The 15,211-nt window shown below is 45.1% G+C and overlaps 1 pseudogene; it reads left to right on the top strand.

Annotated features, from left to right (window-relative positions):
- LOC123484662 overlaps positions 1–15,211 on the top strand; it is a 171,646-nt pseudogene that overhangs the window by 29,468 nt on the left and 126,967 nt on the right.

Raw genomic sequence — 15,211 nt, 5'->3', positions numbered from 1 at the left:
TCTCCGCCTCCACCCCCCTCTCTATCTCTGTGTTCCCTCTCTGTCTCTGCCTCCACCCCCTCTCTATCTCTGTGTTCCCTCTCTGTCTCTGCCTCCACCCCCTCTCTATCTCTGTGTTCCCTCTCTGTCTCTGCCTCCACCCCCTCTCTATCTCTGTGTTCCCTCTCTGTCTCTGCCTCCACCCCCTCTCTATCTCTGTGTTCCCTCTCTGTCTCTGCCTCCACCCCCTCTCTATCTCTGTGTTCCCTCTCTATCTCTGTGTTCCCCAGTCAAGGAGAGTGTTCTTGTGGTGCAGGCACTGAGGTTGAACACCATGTCCAAGCTGACATTTGCAGACAGCAGCAGGTTTGATGCCTTGGTCCAAGATGTGTTCCCTGGGGTGGGCTTCACTGACGTGGAGGACCAGACCCTCAGTCACGCCCTGCAGGCCGTATACGAGGAGGCACACCTCGAACTCATACCCAGCCAGGTGGGGGACTGTGGCCGTGTGTGTGTGTGTGTGACCGTGTGTTTGTGGGACACTCCTCATACATGATGAAAGCTCTGGTCTGGAGTTGTATGAGCTGTTTAGTCAAGAGGATAGAAGAAAGGATGGATGTAGGGATGGATGGATGTAGGGATGGATGGATGTAGGGATGGATGGATGTAGGGATGGATGGATGTCGGGATGGATGGATGTAGGGAGGGATGGATGGATGTAGGTGAAGGATGGATGTAGGGATGGATGGATGTAGGGATGGATGGATGTAGGGATGGATGGATGGATGTAGGGATGGATGGATGGATGTAGGGATGGATGGATAAAGTAGTTTTTCTCTGTAGATGAAGAAGGCTCTGGAGCTGTGTGAGCAGTTGAGACAGCGTATGGGAGTGGTGATCGTAGGCCCCAGCGGGCAGGTAAATCTACCCTGTGGAGGATGCTGCGTGCCGCCCTGGGCAGGACAGGCAGGGTGGTGAGTATACACCTGATTAATCATGATAATCACAATCCTTATATTGTTATTCTGTCTGCGTTACCCTCCCAGGAAAAGCTCTGTGCCCTAGTTATCATTAATCATAATCGTATTAATATTTTATTAATGTAACATTACAGTTAGCAATAGAATGTCATTTGAGATGCAGCCACTGACCTATGCCACCAAACAACTTGGTCCCTGCCTGTCCTTGTCGCTGTCATGGTGGGTCTAGGTGAAGCAGTATACAGTGAACCCTAAAGCCATGCCCCGCCAGCAGCTGCTGGGTCACATAGACATGGACACTAGGGAGTGGACTGACGGGGTTCTCACAAACAGCGCCAGGCAGGTGGTCAGAGAACCACAGGGTAAGAACCACAACACAACCATGAGGCCAGACTGCATCTTTAGACGTATTAGAATAAGTATTCTATTCTACTCTGAAAGATAGTGACAGTGAAAGTTAAACAAGCCATAGAAAGTTGGTTGCAATTTCAGTTTAATCCACCAGAGAAGACAGAACAAATATTACAACAAATATTATGGTTAAACTCAAATATACTAATTGATGAAAAAACATTTATTTTTGGTGGGGGGGAAATGATATCATATATAGGACTGGTTAAGTTATGTCACACATGCAGCTAATATAAATATATGGAAATGTCTGCTCTATCCAAAATTACAACCAACTAATTGCAGCATTACTGCAAAATTGGAAGAGGCAAGTGGAAGGAGGAGAAAGTAAGGAACTTGTCTGTTGGCCCTGCATTAAAGACCAAGATTGGTTAAAGAAAATTATGAAAAATAAAAAAGTATACCAGTTTCATTTCAGGACCAAAACATTTACAGCTGTGCCATACAGATTTCAAAATAGTTTGGAAGAGATTTTCGATGTAATGCTGGATTCAAAACATAGTTTTTCTATTTAAATTATTATACAAAATTCTTGCAAACAATAGAATGTTATATATACAGTATGGGTGATACAACCATCCCAGCTCTGCAGATGTTGCTGCGAAGAGACAGACTCGTTAGATCATTTGTTTTGGTAGTGTCCATATGTAGCTTGTTTTTGGTCACAGGTTCAGGAATGGCTGAAGAATTGCAACATTTACCTGGAGTTAACTCTGCAGATAGCCCTGCTGGGTGATCTGAAAAGTCATAGTCAATCGATCAATAATAGAATAATACTCGTATACTTTTTTTAAATCTTTAATTTACAATTTGTAGAAACTATGAGAATGGAAAGGTTCTGAACTTTTGTGAAACATCACAAGCATAGTTTTAAAATATCTGGCAAAGAAATCAAAACTGGATGGTGTTCAGAGAAAGATGGGAGGGGTTGAGGGTGGAATTTAAAACAAACAAAAGATAACTCATGTAAAATATACTGTGTCTGTAAAATGTAAATAGTATGTATACACTGGAAGTAGAAGCCTATGTGTTGTTGTCCATTAGTTTACTCCAATTAGGGGAGGGTGGTAGGGTTAGGGGGAAAATAATAAAGGAAAATATATTTAAATATATGTACAGTACCAGTCAAAGTTTGGATACACCTACTCATTCAAGGGTTTTTCTTTATTTTTGCTATTTTTTACATTGTAGAATAATAGTGAAGACATCACAACTATGAAATAACACATATGGAATCATGTATACAAAAGTGTTAAACAAATTTGTCAAAAAGCCACCCTTTGCCTTGATTTGCACACTCTCTTCTTCAACCGCTTCCCTGATTTCGTTTTTCCCTTGTTCTGCTTTTCCTTCCTCCTGTCGTCCCAAACCATCTCAATTGTGAGGGGGGTTGGCCAGGTATCTGATGCAGCACTCCATCACTCTTCTTCTTGGTAAAATAGCCCTTACACAGCATGGAGGGGAGTTGGGTCATTGTCCTGTTGAAAAACAAATGATAGTCCCACTAAGCCCAAACCAGATGGGATGGCGTATCGCTGCAGAATGCTGTGGTAGCCATGCTGGTTAAGTGTGCCTTGAATTCTAAATAAATCACAGACAGTGTCACCAGCAAAGCACCCCCACCCCATAGCACCTCCTCCTCCATGCTTTACGGTGGGAAATACACATGCGGAGATCATCCGTTCACCCACACCGCATCTCACAAAGACACGCGGTTGGAACCACAAATCTCCAATTTGGACTCCAGAACAAAGGACACATTTCCACCGGTCTATTGTCCATTGCTCATGTTTCTTGGCCCAAGCAGGTCTCTTCGTCTTATTGGTGTCCTTTAGTAGTGGTTTCTTTGCAGCAATTCAACCATGAAGGCCTGATTCACACAGTCCCCTCTGAACAGTTGATGTTGAGATGTGTCTCTTACTTGAACTCTGTGAAACATTTATTTGGGCTGCAATTTCTGAGGCTGGTAACTCTAATGAACTTATCCTCTACAGCAGAGGTAACTCTGGGTCTTCCATTCCTGTGGCAGTCCTCATGAGAGCCAGTTAGTTTCATCATAGCACTTGATGGTTTTTGCGACTGCACTTGAATAAACTTTCAAAGTTCTTCAATTTTTCCGGGATTGACTGACCTTCATGTCTTAAAGTAATGATGGACTGTCGTTTCTCTTTGCTTATTTGAGCTGTTCTTGCCATAATATGGACTTGGTCCATACCTACCTTGTCACAACACAACTGATTGGCTCAAACACATTAAGAAGGAAATAAATTCCACAAGTTAAATTTTAAGAAGGCACACCTGTTAATTGAAATGAATTCCAGGTGACTACCTCATGAAGCTGGTTGAGAAAATGCCAAGTGTGCAAAGCTGTCATCAAGGCAAAGGGCGGCTATTTGAAGAATCTCAAATATAAAATATATTTTGATTTCTTTTAACACTTTTTAGGTTACTACATGATTCCATATGTGTTATTTCATAGTTTTGATGTCTTCACTATTATTCTACAATGTAAAAATATAGAAAAACCCTTGAATGAGTAGGTGTGTCCAAACTTTTGACTGGTAGTGTATATTTATAAAAAATATATATGGGGGATTGGAAAAGATGCAGACAATTACATCGATAGAAGCCACAATCTATTTGCAAAATTAAAACTGATCCAAAAAAGTAACCCTGAGTTACCCTGATGTTAGCCATTATGTGTGTGTTCCAGAGGTGAGCTCGTGGATCATCTGTGACGGGGACATAGACCCAGAGTGGATCGAGTCGTTGAACTCTGTGTTGGACGACAACCGTCTACTGACCATGCCCAGTGGAGAGAGGATTCAGTTTGGACCCAACATCAACTTTGTCTTCGAGACACACGACCTCAGCTGTGCCTCACCAGCCACAATCTCACGCATGGGCATGATTTTCCTCAGGTTGGTGTGTGTGTGGTCCTTGATGGGTTAACCTACAGTCATTGTTCTAGTCGCGTTGTAACCCCCCGTCTTCTCTCTGTAGTGATGAGGACACAGATGTGAGTGCGTTGGTCAAGTCATGGCTGAAGGGTCAGCCTGATGAGTGTCGCAGTAACCTGGAGAACTGGATGGGAGACTACTTCCACAGAGGCCTGGACTGGGTGCTTAAACAGGTGATACATACTGATACTGCCCTCTACTGGTCATAATCAATAGCATCAACTGGATTTATGTAGCAAAGTGGAGTTTTACCCGAAATATACTCAAGCCAATCGGAGTTTTACCCCAAATATGCTGTAGTGGATTGGATATTTTGTGTTCATAACTGTTACCCTTCTGACTCTCTCTCTCTCTCTCGCTCTCTGTCTGTCTGTCTGTCTGTCTGTCTGTCTGTCTGTCTGTCTGTCTGTCTGTCTGTCAGAATGACTTTGTGGTGGAGACCAGTCTGGTAGGGGACGGTGTTGAACGGTCTGTCTCACCTGAGTGGGGGTCACAGAGCGTGGTCAGTTTGTGGTTAGTCTCATCAGAGGGCTGGGCGGGAACCTCAACCTCAAATCACGACAGGACTTCGCCAAGGAGGTGAGACGAGGCGGTCAATCCATTCATCCATTCATCAGTCCATCCATACATTCATCCATCCATTTATTTACATTTTAGTCATTTAGCAGACGCTCTTATCCAGAGCGACTTACAGTTAGTGAGTGCTTGCCCCCCGTGGGAAAACGAACCCACAACCCTGGCGTTGCAAGTGCCATGCTCTACCAACTGAGCTACAGGGGACTTATCCATCCATCCGTTTATCCTTTAGCCTCCTTCTTATCCATTTAGCCTCCTCTTTTATCCATTTAGCCTCTTTTTCCATTTAGCCTCCTTTTTTTTTTTTATTTAGCCATCCATCATCCGTTTATCCATTTAGCCATCCATCCATCCATTAATCAACTAATAAACGTCCCCATCATTATGTGCGTGTGCGTTCCCTGCAGGTGCTGGGCTGGGCTAGAGAGCCCTCCTGACCCGAGGAAGCCCCTGGACACCTACTATGACCCTGAGTCTGGCCGGCTGTGTGCGTACTCTCTGGAACGTCCTGACGGCCTCAGCCTGGAAGAGGTCACACACACTCACACACTCCCCGTCATCCAGACCCCCGACATGCAGAGAGGACTGCACTGCTTCTCCCACTGGCTCTCCTCCCAGCACAGACAACCCTTCATACTGGTGGGGCCTGAGGGCTGTGGCAAGGGGTAAACACACACACGGGATGTATAATACACTCTAGCCAGATCATGTACACACTCCTCTTACTATTCAGGGAGAATGGTATGACACACACTTATGTCTCCAGGCATGTTTTATTTCAGGCGTGACCTTTCTTAGAATAGCACAGCGGACCGAGGGGCAGGCGGGGGGGCAGAGACTTGTTGAATCTACAGTCATTATTGTCATCCCAGGGGCACGCAGTAGAGGAGGGCATCTCTGATTGGCTTTACGCTCCACTTGAGCCCCCCCCATGAAACACAAAAACACACACACTCTCACACACACACAACCCTAATCTCGCAGAAATGTCAGGGCGCCATGGAAACGCTTGTCATCCCTGTCTGATGAAAAAACATCTACTTAATTTCCACTGCTGCCCTCAGAGAAACACACACACACAAACACACATCCCAATTATCCTATCTCAGTTTGCACCCTCACAAAATGTCCCCCCCCCCTCGCCCTGAGCTTTGTCTCACAAACTCAGTTAAACAGACCCCTGCGGCATCAACAGTTTTCAATTCTCCTCTCTCCTCTCTTCTCCTCTCCTCTCTTCTCCTCTCCTCTATTCTCCTCTCCTCTCTTTTCCTCTATCATCCTCTGATATCTAACCTCTGTCATGACTCATGTCCTCCTTCAATGTTATGGTCTGGCTTCTCTACTTGGCATTCAGCCTATGTTCTGTATGTGTGTTTCTTCTCCAGTATGCTGCTGCGCTATGCGTTCTCTCGGCTGCGTTCCACCCAGGTAGCGGTGGTCCACTGTAGCGCCCAGACCTCGTCTCGTCACGTCCTCCAGAAGCTCAGTCAGACCTGCCTGCTGCTCAGTTCCAACACGGGCCGAGCCTACAGACCCAAAGACTGTGAGAACCTGGTCCTCTACCTCAAAGACATCAACCTGCCCAAGCCTGACAAGTGGGGCACCAGCAACCTCATCGCCTTCTTACAGCAGGTACACAATACACTACAATACATCACATCACAATACAGTACAGTACACTACATCACAGTACACTACATTACAGTACAATACACTACATCACAGTACACTACAATACAGTACAATACAATACACTACATCACAGTACACTACATTTACATTTTAGTCATTTAGCAGACGCTCTTATCCAGAGCGACGTACAGTTAGTGAGTGCATACATTTTTCGTACTGGGGAACGAACCCACAACCCTGGCGTTGCAAGCGCCATGCTCTACCAACTGAGCTACAGGGGACTATACAATACAGCACAGTACACTACAATACAGCACAGTACACTACAATATAGCACAGTACACTACAATATAGCACAGTACACTACAATATAGCACAGTACACTACAATATAGCACAGTACACTACAATATAGCACAGTACACTACAATACAGCACAGTACACTACAATACAGTACAATACAGTACACTACAATACAGCACAGTACACTACAATACAGCACAGTACACTACAATATAGCACAGTACACTACAATATAGCACAGTACACTACAATATAGCACAGTACACTACAATATAGCACAGTACACTACAATATAGCACAGTACACTACAATACAGCACAGTACACTACAATACAGTACACTACAATACAACACAGTACAGTACACTACAATACAACACAGTACAGTACACTACAATACAGCACAGTACAATACACTACAATACAGTACAATACAATAATAATAATAATAATAATAATAATAATACAACTAATAATTTCTTACATTTCTGTAGAGCTTTTCATAGAATCTCAAAGCACTTCAAGAGCAAAAAAAACAAAGAAGCAATATATCAGGACAGGTCAACCAATAGAGGCCAAGCAGCGTCCTCTGAAGATGGAGAGGGTCAGTTCATGGCTTGAGCAAAGGGAGCTGGACAGAGGATGGTAGATGATGTTGATGGAGTCTGCTGATGATCTTGTAGAGGTCAAGTCAGGGAACCAGCCACTGGACTTCTCCTCTTCCACTCTGTGTAGCACCCACTTGGGTGGTGCCTCAGCAGCTCTGGGGCGCCTGAAAGCTCACCACACAAAGTTCAGAATAGTAGCCAGGCGTCCTCACTACGAGCCTCAGCACTGCTGTATTCCTCTAGCTCCCATTCCTCTCACACTTCAGGCGACCCCTCAAATTACTGTATGTTCTCAAAAGCTCAGGAATTGGCAGCCAGGTGAAACCAAAATATGTTATTGTGTCCAGATGCATTTTTCAAACAAATACTGTACAATGCAATACAACGCAACATAACGAAATCCAACTCAACTCAATGCAACACAATACTGAAAATACATTATTTCTTGATCGATGTGTAAGACAGAAATGAGTCAAGCTGTCATAACGTGACAAAGTTCTCCTCTCTCTCTCCCTTGTATGTTCTAGGTGCTGACGTACCATGGGTTCTATGATGAGAACCTGGAGTGGGTGGGTCTGGAGAACGTCCAGGTGGTGGCCTCCATGTCAGCAGGAGGCGCTGTGGGACGTCACACACTCACCTCCCGCTTCACCTCCATTGTGCGCATCTGCACCATAGAGTGAGTACGGACACACAGACACAGACCAGAGTATGTGAGTGGAGCTGGAGTGGAGCGAGGAGCGGATCGTTCCCAATTTGACTGGAGCGTGGAGAGAGATTCCCAAAGGCTGGAGCGTCATCCTTCTCTCCCGCTCCAACTTGGCTCCAGTAGCGCTCACTTCACCAGCTCAGGGCGTGCCTTCCCAGCATGCATTTGTAGTCTACTTGTGCTGCTATATTATAGCCCCTTGCTTTAGATACTGTCATGGAGTTCGCTAAATATTTTCAGCAAGAAACTGATAAAACACACAGGTGCTCAATCAAGGTGACTTACAAAGATGAGGACCAAGAGCAAGAGAGGGAGTGTGGTGATGCAGTGTCCACAACTAAAGAATCATTGTGGAATCTGAAAAGGCACGTATCATGAAAGCATGATGGTGTACTTACTACGTGCACATGCTAACAGAAAGGAATGAGCTGGGTAGATAACTAAGTGTGTCATTGTAGCAAAGTATTTATAAATTAAAAATCAGATCTCTTAAACGTTTCATTTTCGTTCTATTATCTATACAATAGGCCATCATTGATTTTGGCCCAATAGGCCTGGCATTTTCCCACATTCAAGGAGCTTTCCGTTTTGATTGGGTTATTTTGCCTAAATTGCTTATTTCATTAATTATTTCAGTCATGTTGTCAGAAGATTCTGGGAGCAGCATTACACACTGTCCACTAACAGTTAGCCCCAATGCTGAGCAATATCCCCCTTGGTATGCCAATAGATAGTCTAAAGCCATTTCCTGGCGAGCCACTACGGCTTTTAAGTTTTGTACATCAAGGGAGAGTTGGGTAAAGCCTTTGACAGTCAAATGAATGTGTGCCTGCAGAGGATAGTTATTCACCCACTTGGACAGGATAGCAACACCAACGCCTGGGAACAGTACCATTCCCACAATCTCCCCCGGTTTAAGAACATGACCATGAGCTTTATCATTATCAGGAACACTTCTTTTAGCTCTGGTCCTCTTAGTCATATTCTCTCTTGCCTCTAGCATGTCACGAAGGGGGATTGAGGTAATAGGGAGCTTAGTTTCTCCCAGATAACAACACCCCTGCCAGTTAAGCGGAAGCTGGAGGTATCCATTACCTCCACATATCCACATGTGCCTATGGGGAATCACCACTCCCATCCTGATAGTAGACATATTAATGCCAGTAATCTGCTGACCAAATTGTAAGATATGCCACTCAGTCATTTTGTGTCTGATTGTCTCATCTTGGAGTCCTGCATAGTTTTCCTATATGGACATTCCCTTGGTTACAGATGCATAGTGGTGGACTGTGCTGGTACTATCCCTGTCACCACAGGTTCTATAGTCCCTCTACCCAAATGAGTGGCCCATTGGTGTTTTTTGGGGGGTAAGGGCACTCTGCTGCCTGAGAGACTGTAATGTGGCTGCTGTCCTACCCCCTCCCATTTCCCCTGGTTGGCCGAAATTTAGATTCCTCATACCTAGTTTTGTTATCAGCTTTAATGTGTGGGACTTGTACATTGTTAGAGAGTGTCCCTAGGATAGTTTCTCTGTTACTATCCGTATTAGTGACAATATATAGAAATATGCCTTGTCCTTTGTTAACTTTATCTCATTGTATAAAGTGGAGATATCCATATGTAATATCGTCCTCTGATAGAGTTTTTCCCATAGTACCAAATAGCTCACCCGCTGAAGAAGGTTTTGGGAACATCATTATTCTGGACCCATTTGGTGTTGCCCTCCTACCCAGGCCCCGCGCATATTTACCCAGGAATTGGTTGACTTCAATTGGTTGTTGTGTATTTCCACCCCGATACTGAGGAAGCAAGCGGAGCACAGATTATTACACATAGCACAGCACATTCATGGCCCAGTGGATGTGGCTCACGGCCTCCCCCTCCTCTCTCCATGAGTCCATGCAGAACTGTTGAGTCTTCATCAGGTGGCAGGTTCTGGTCATTCTTCAGTCTTTTGGTGTTTGGTTCTTCACCTTCTGGCAGTGTGACAGGTGGTGCCATCCCTGTCTCTGGATCACTTGGTATAGTCCCATCCATCTTGGCTGGTTCCTTCAGTTTCACCCAGTCTCTGATTTGGACAGGGATGTTGTCTTTATCCTCTCCGGCTGGCACTTCCTGGGCTTTCCTAGAGTGAGAATACAGACACCTAACTGTAGAAGTTAGTTCCTCCATATATCCTAACAGGTCATCTTCCAGTCTAGTCAGGGTCTGTCTGTTTGTCATTCATGGGCCTATGAGATGGGACATTCATGGGACGGCCTGTTAACATCTCATGAGGGCTATACCCAGTGCCTCTGTTGGGGCTGCTTCGCATTTTCATCAACCCAGGTTTTACCTGTCGAGTGATAGATACAGACACATTTCTGATCTATCCCCAGCATAAGGGCAATCTGGGCTATGACATCTCCAGTGAAATGGGTATTATTGTCTGCAGACAAGGTTTCTGGTATTTTGAATCAAGGGAATATTTCCCTTACCAGAATTTTAGCTACTGTTTTAGCATCACAGTGGGTAGTAGGAAATGCCTCATTATTACTAAACAGTAGTGCTTTCTCCTTTCTCTCAGTCATATCAATACAATCCATTGGAATATGTGTAAATGGGCCACTAGGTGAGGGGAAATTACCAGATTTAAGTGGTGTCCCCTTGTTAATGTTGTATTGTATGCATGTGACGCATTTAAAAATGTGTTGTTTCACATGTTCTGTTGAAATTTGGGCAAAACCAATCTTGTGAAATCTTGGTTACCATGTGCCATTTCGGCAAAACCGACGGGATAAGCTGTGTTGGCAACACAGGTTTACCTGAAAGGTGTTGTCTCCAGAGGCCATCAGGGCCCCTGGGAGCAACCTCTGGCCTCCCAAAGGGAGGGAGACATGTGGTCAGTCGCCTGTGGTTGTTGCAAATCAACAACAGGGAGGCCACAGCAGAAGCCAGATTCACAGCATGGGGTGTGACACCTTGTAGCAGCATCTTTAGCAGCCATGACAGCAAGGTCATTTCCTTTACTGGCCTCATCTTGGTTACCCGTATGGGCCTGGACTTTAAGAATGGCCAATTTAGCAGGAAGTTTCATAGCCGAAATGAGAGCCAAAACGTAAGATTTGTTCTTAATAGGGGTCCCTGATGCATTGGTGAATCCTCTAGCCTTCCAGACACCTGCCCATGATAAACATACACCAATTGCGTTGGCAGAGTCTGAGTAAATGTTAGCTGTTTTTCCCTCAGCAGCCTCACAAGCTGTGGTGAGAGCTAGTAACCCTGCTTGTTGTGCAGAGAAATGATCAGAGAGGGACTGCTCTATGTGTAGTGATTTATCTATAGTTCTTACAGCAAAAACCTGCATGTTTCTTTCCCGTCGTCTGATCAATGTAAGCCGACCCATCTACGAAAAGTGTCATGTCAGCCAACTCAAGAGGTTCATCAACATTTACATTTTAGTCATTTAGCAGACGCTCTTATCCAGAGCCAGGAGCATGGTTAGCTTGCTCAAGGGCACTCAATTCAAGTCCTCAGATTAGACACTTCGGTTACTGGCGCTCTTACCCACTAGACCTGCCCCATAGGTCAGGTCTTGCTTTTGCGTCAAGTTCTATTATTTCAGGAAGTTCTATTAGTTCAGGAAGTTCTATTAGTTCAGGAAGTTCTATTAGTTCAGGAAGTTCTATTAGTTCAGGAAGTTATATTAGTTCAGGAAGTTCTATTAGTTCAGGAAGTTCTATTAGTTCAGGACACACGTGTGGGGTTCCTTAGCCAGTTCCACCTCTGCCTCTTCTGAAGCCCGGCTGTGGTGCCCAACCTCCCTGGTCCACAGCAGTGGGGCACTGGTGTCTCATATGGCCAGCTATACCACATCCCCAGCAGACTATAGGCTCACCTATGTGCCCGCTCTGGTAGGTTTGATAGGGCTGGAATGGCTGTGGATTACCATAAGGCTGTGGGGGAAACTGTACCTGTTAAGCTGGGGCCGCTGCAGGGGCCCATGGAGCTGGTGCAGGTGCTGGAGCACTCGGCATCAATGTATCTGGCTTGCTACTTTTCTCTAGTGCAGCCAGTTGGGCCTTCTGGAGTTGTGTCTGCAGGCCTGTTTTCTTAGATTTTTTTTTTTTTCGGTCTTCTTCCAGAACTTACAGTGGTGTCTCGTGGTCTTCTTTCTCAGGGCCATCTTTGCGGTCCCAGCCAACCACTTCTTTCAGTTTCAGTTGTACCGCTTCTGGTAGGTTTCTGCAGGCTCTGTCATAGAATAGTTATTCAGTGGTTAGGGTGTTATCATACCTTTCACCAGTCTCATTTCTTCTTGTTTCTTCATTCTCTCCACATCATGGTAGTATTTCTGTCGGAGCGCCAGCTCTTCAGCTGCTATTCTGTCTTCCATGTCTTGTCTGGCTCCTGGGGAGAAAGCACCTTCTGTGTCTCCTTCCCATCTTATCTTGTATTCGCTTTCTCTTCTCCGTCTTTCCTCTTCATCCTCTCTCTCTCTATCCCTTTGTCTTGCATCCTCTCTCTCAAACACTTCTTTATCTCTCTGTTTCCTTGCTTCACTTTCTTTCAGCCCCTCCCTCCTTTATTGTTCTCTTCTCCGGTCCTCTTGTTCTCCCATCACCGACCACCCTATCCTTACATACGGATACTTTGGCTTGGTAGCTGGGAGTGGTTTAGTTCTGGCATCCAGGCTTAGTTTATTCAGTTCAGCTGATAGTCTGGTTGCCACAGAGGGCCCTGACCCGGGGTTTGTGGAACTCTCTTCTCCCTCTTCGGTTTCTTCCAGGGTGCCCCTAATGATGACTGTTTTTGTTCTTTGCACAGTGCTGATATTCTCTTATTCTTAAACAAACTTTAAGCTTTAGAAAATGACACAGACAACGGCTTCTGAGTATATGTAAAATATATTTAGTTATGCAACTGCAGGCAGAAGTTAATACAGAGTCAACAGGATTTGTATAGCTCTTCATAAGTTCTGCTTTTCATACAAGCACGCCCCTCCCTGGCAGATCAGGAGCCACTTGGTTTTCTTCTTGTGGCTGTGTGTAAGCAACGAGAAATTGAAACAATACAGGTCTGTCTGTTCCTCAAGTTTATCTCTATCCCGTGTCCTTGACTACACGCCCAGACCAGCTGCAGGAAGCTAGAGGGAACCATCCTTATGAAAAGCACAGCACTGGTAGTTAAGAAATGTCTCTATTGTTAAGCATATTAATTGTTCAACAAATCAGGTAAATACGTGATCATTCTCTCACACTCCTGACCTCATTAGAGTGTTTATATGCTGTTTAATACGACATGTAGCCTATTTGAAATGATGAGCGCTTCTTCCATTCACCTTTTCACGTTTGTTATAATACTTTTCATTCAAATCATATGGTTTGGTTTTAATGCTTAAAAAACAATTGGTAGGTACAGGTAGTCACAGAAGTTGATGGGTGTTGGTTAAATTGTGATTTTAATGAATGGAGCGAATTTGGAGCGGCAGTTCTTTTACCCTGTGAACAAGGAACGTTTTTTAGCGGAGCGGTAGGAAATGACGTGGAGCGCCAGAGCGGAGCACAAGCACCATTAGCGATGAGCGGGATTTTCGACCGCTCAACTCCGCTCACATACTCAGACACAAACACACACACACACACACACACACACACACACACACACACACACACACTTCCCACTTGCTCTCTTCTCTAGTTACCCAGACAGGGAGCAACTCCAGACCATCTACTCTGCGTACCTGCAGCCTGTTCTCCAGAGGAGCCTTGGGAGCCAGGCAGCCTGGGCCAGCACTGGGAAAACACACCAGCTAGCAGGGTCTCTGGTACAGGTCTACGAACAGGTGTGTGTGTGTGTGTGTCTGTGCTGTCTCAGATGAGTTCATGTGTTATCAGAGTAAAGCTTCAGCTTTAAGCTGCTCTAATCTTTCCAAGCAGCAGCTTTAGATTAGACTACTCTTATCACAGCACTTACTTAATGCCTCTTATATCTAATCCGCACTCTTAGGGAAGCAAATCTAAACCACACACACACACAAACACAAACAATACAGCCACTTATTACACGGGTGTGTGTGTGTGGTTTAGATTTGCTTCCCTAAGAGTGCGGATTAGATAAAACTTCTTATATACCTCTCTGGTCTCAGGTGAAGGCTAAATTCACTGTGGATGACCGCAGCCACTACCTGTTCACTCCGTGTGTCCTCACCCAGTGGGTGCTCAGCCTGCTGCGATACGACCTGACCGCAGGTGAGTCAACCACAACAGCACGGTCAAACCACGTGGTCAGATCACACCTCACACCACTGCCTCTACTTCCACTCTCTCACAGTCCACTGGGACCTATAGTCAGATCACAGGGTTAAATCACACGGTCAGACCGCAATCAGTACACAAGGGTTTCCCAAACTAGGGGTCGCCTGATTTGAAAATGGGTTCGTGAGAGAAAATGTGCGCTTGGTTCATAGAACCGGGGTTACGTCAGTAACCTTCGGTAGCCGCTAGATGCGGTTGTAATAAACACAGCGGTTTCTGTTTTTCTTCTTACAAATGTGTCTCTGTCTTTTGAATGGTTTAAGCTACAAAATATTATGACCCCATCACTGAAAGATTACACTCTCAGGAACACATACAGTGCATTCAGAAAGTACCCTTTGACTTTTTCCACATTTTGTATTAAATGTATTAAAAACATCAAACTGAAATATTACATTTACATAAGTATTCAGATCCTTTACTCAGTACTTTGTTGAAGCACCTTTGGCAGCGATTACATCCTCAAGTCTTTTTGGGTATGACGCTACAAGCTTGGCACACCTGTATTTGGGGAGTTTCTCCCATTCTTCTCTGCAGAGCCTCTCAAGCTCTGTCAGGTTGGATGGGAAGCGTCGCTGCACAGCTATTTTCAGGCCTCAACAGAGATGTTCGATCGGGTTCAAGTCCGGGCTCTGGCATGCCACTCAAGGACATTCAGAGACTTGTCCTGAAGCCACTCCTGCATTGTCTTGGCTGTGTGCTTAGGGTCTTTGTCCTGTTGGAAGGTGAACCTTCACCCCAGTCTGAGGTCCTAAGCG

Source organism: Coregonus clupeaformis, unplaced genomic scaffold, assembly GCF_020615455.1.
Source record: "Coregonus clupeaformis isolate EN_2021a unplaced genomic scaffold, ASM2061545v1 scaf0401, whole genome shotgun sequence".
NCBI classification, from domain to species: Eukaryota; Metazoa; Chordata; class Actinopteri; order Salmoniformes; family Salmonidae; genus Coregonus; species Coregonus clupeaformis.
This window is presented reverse-complemented; position numbering and strand designations above follow the sequence as displayed.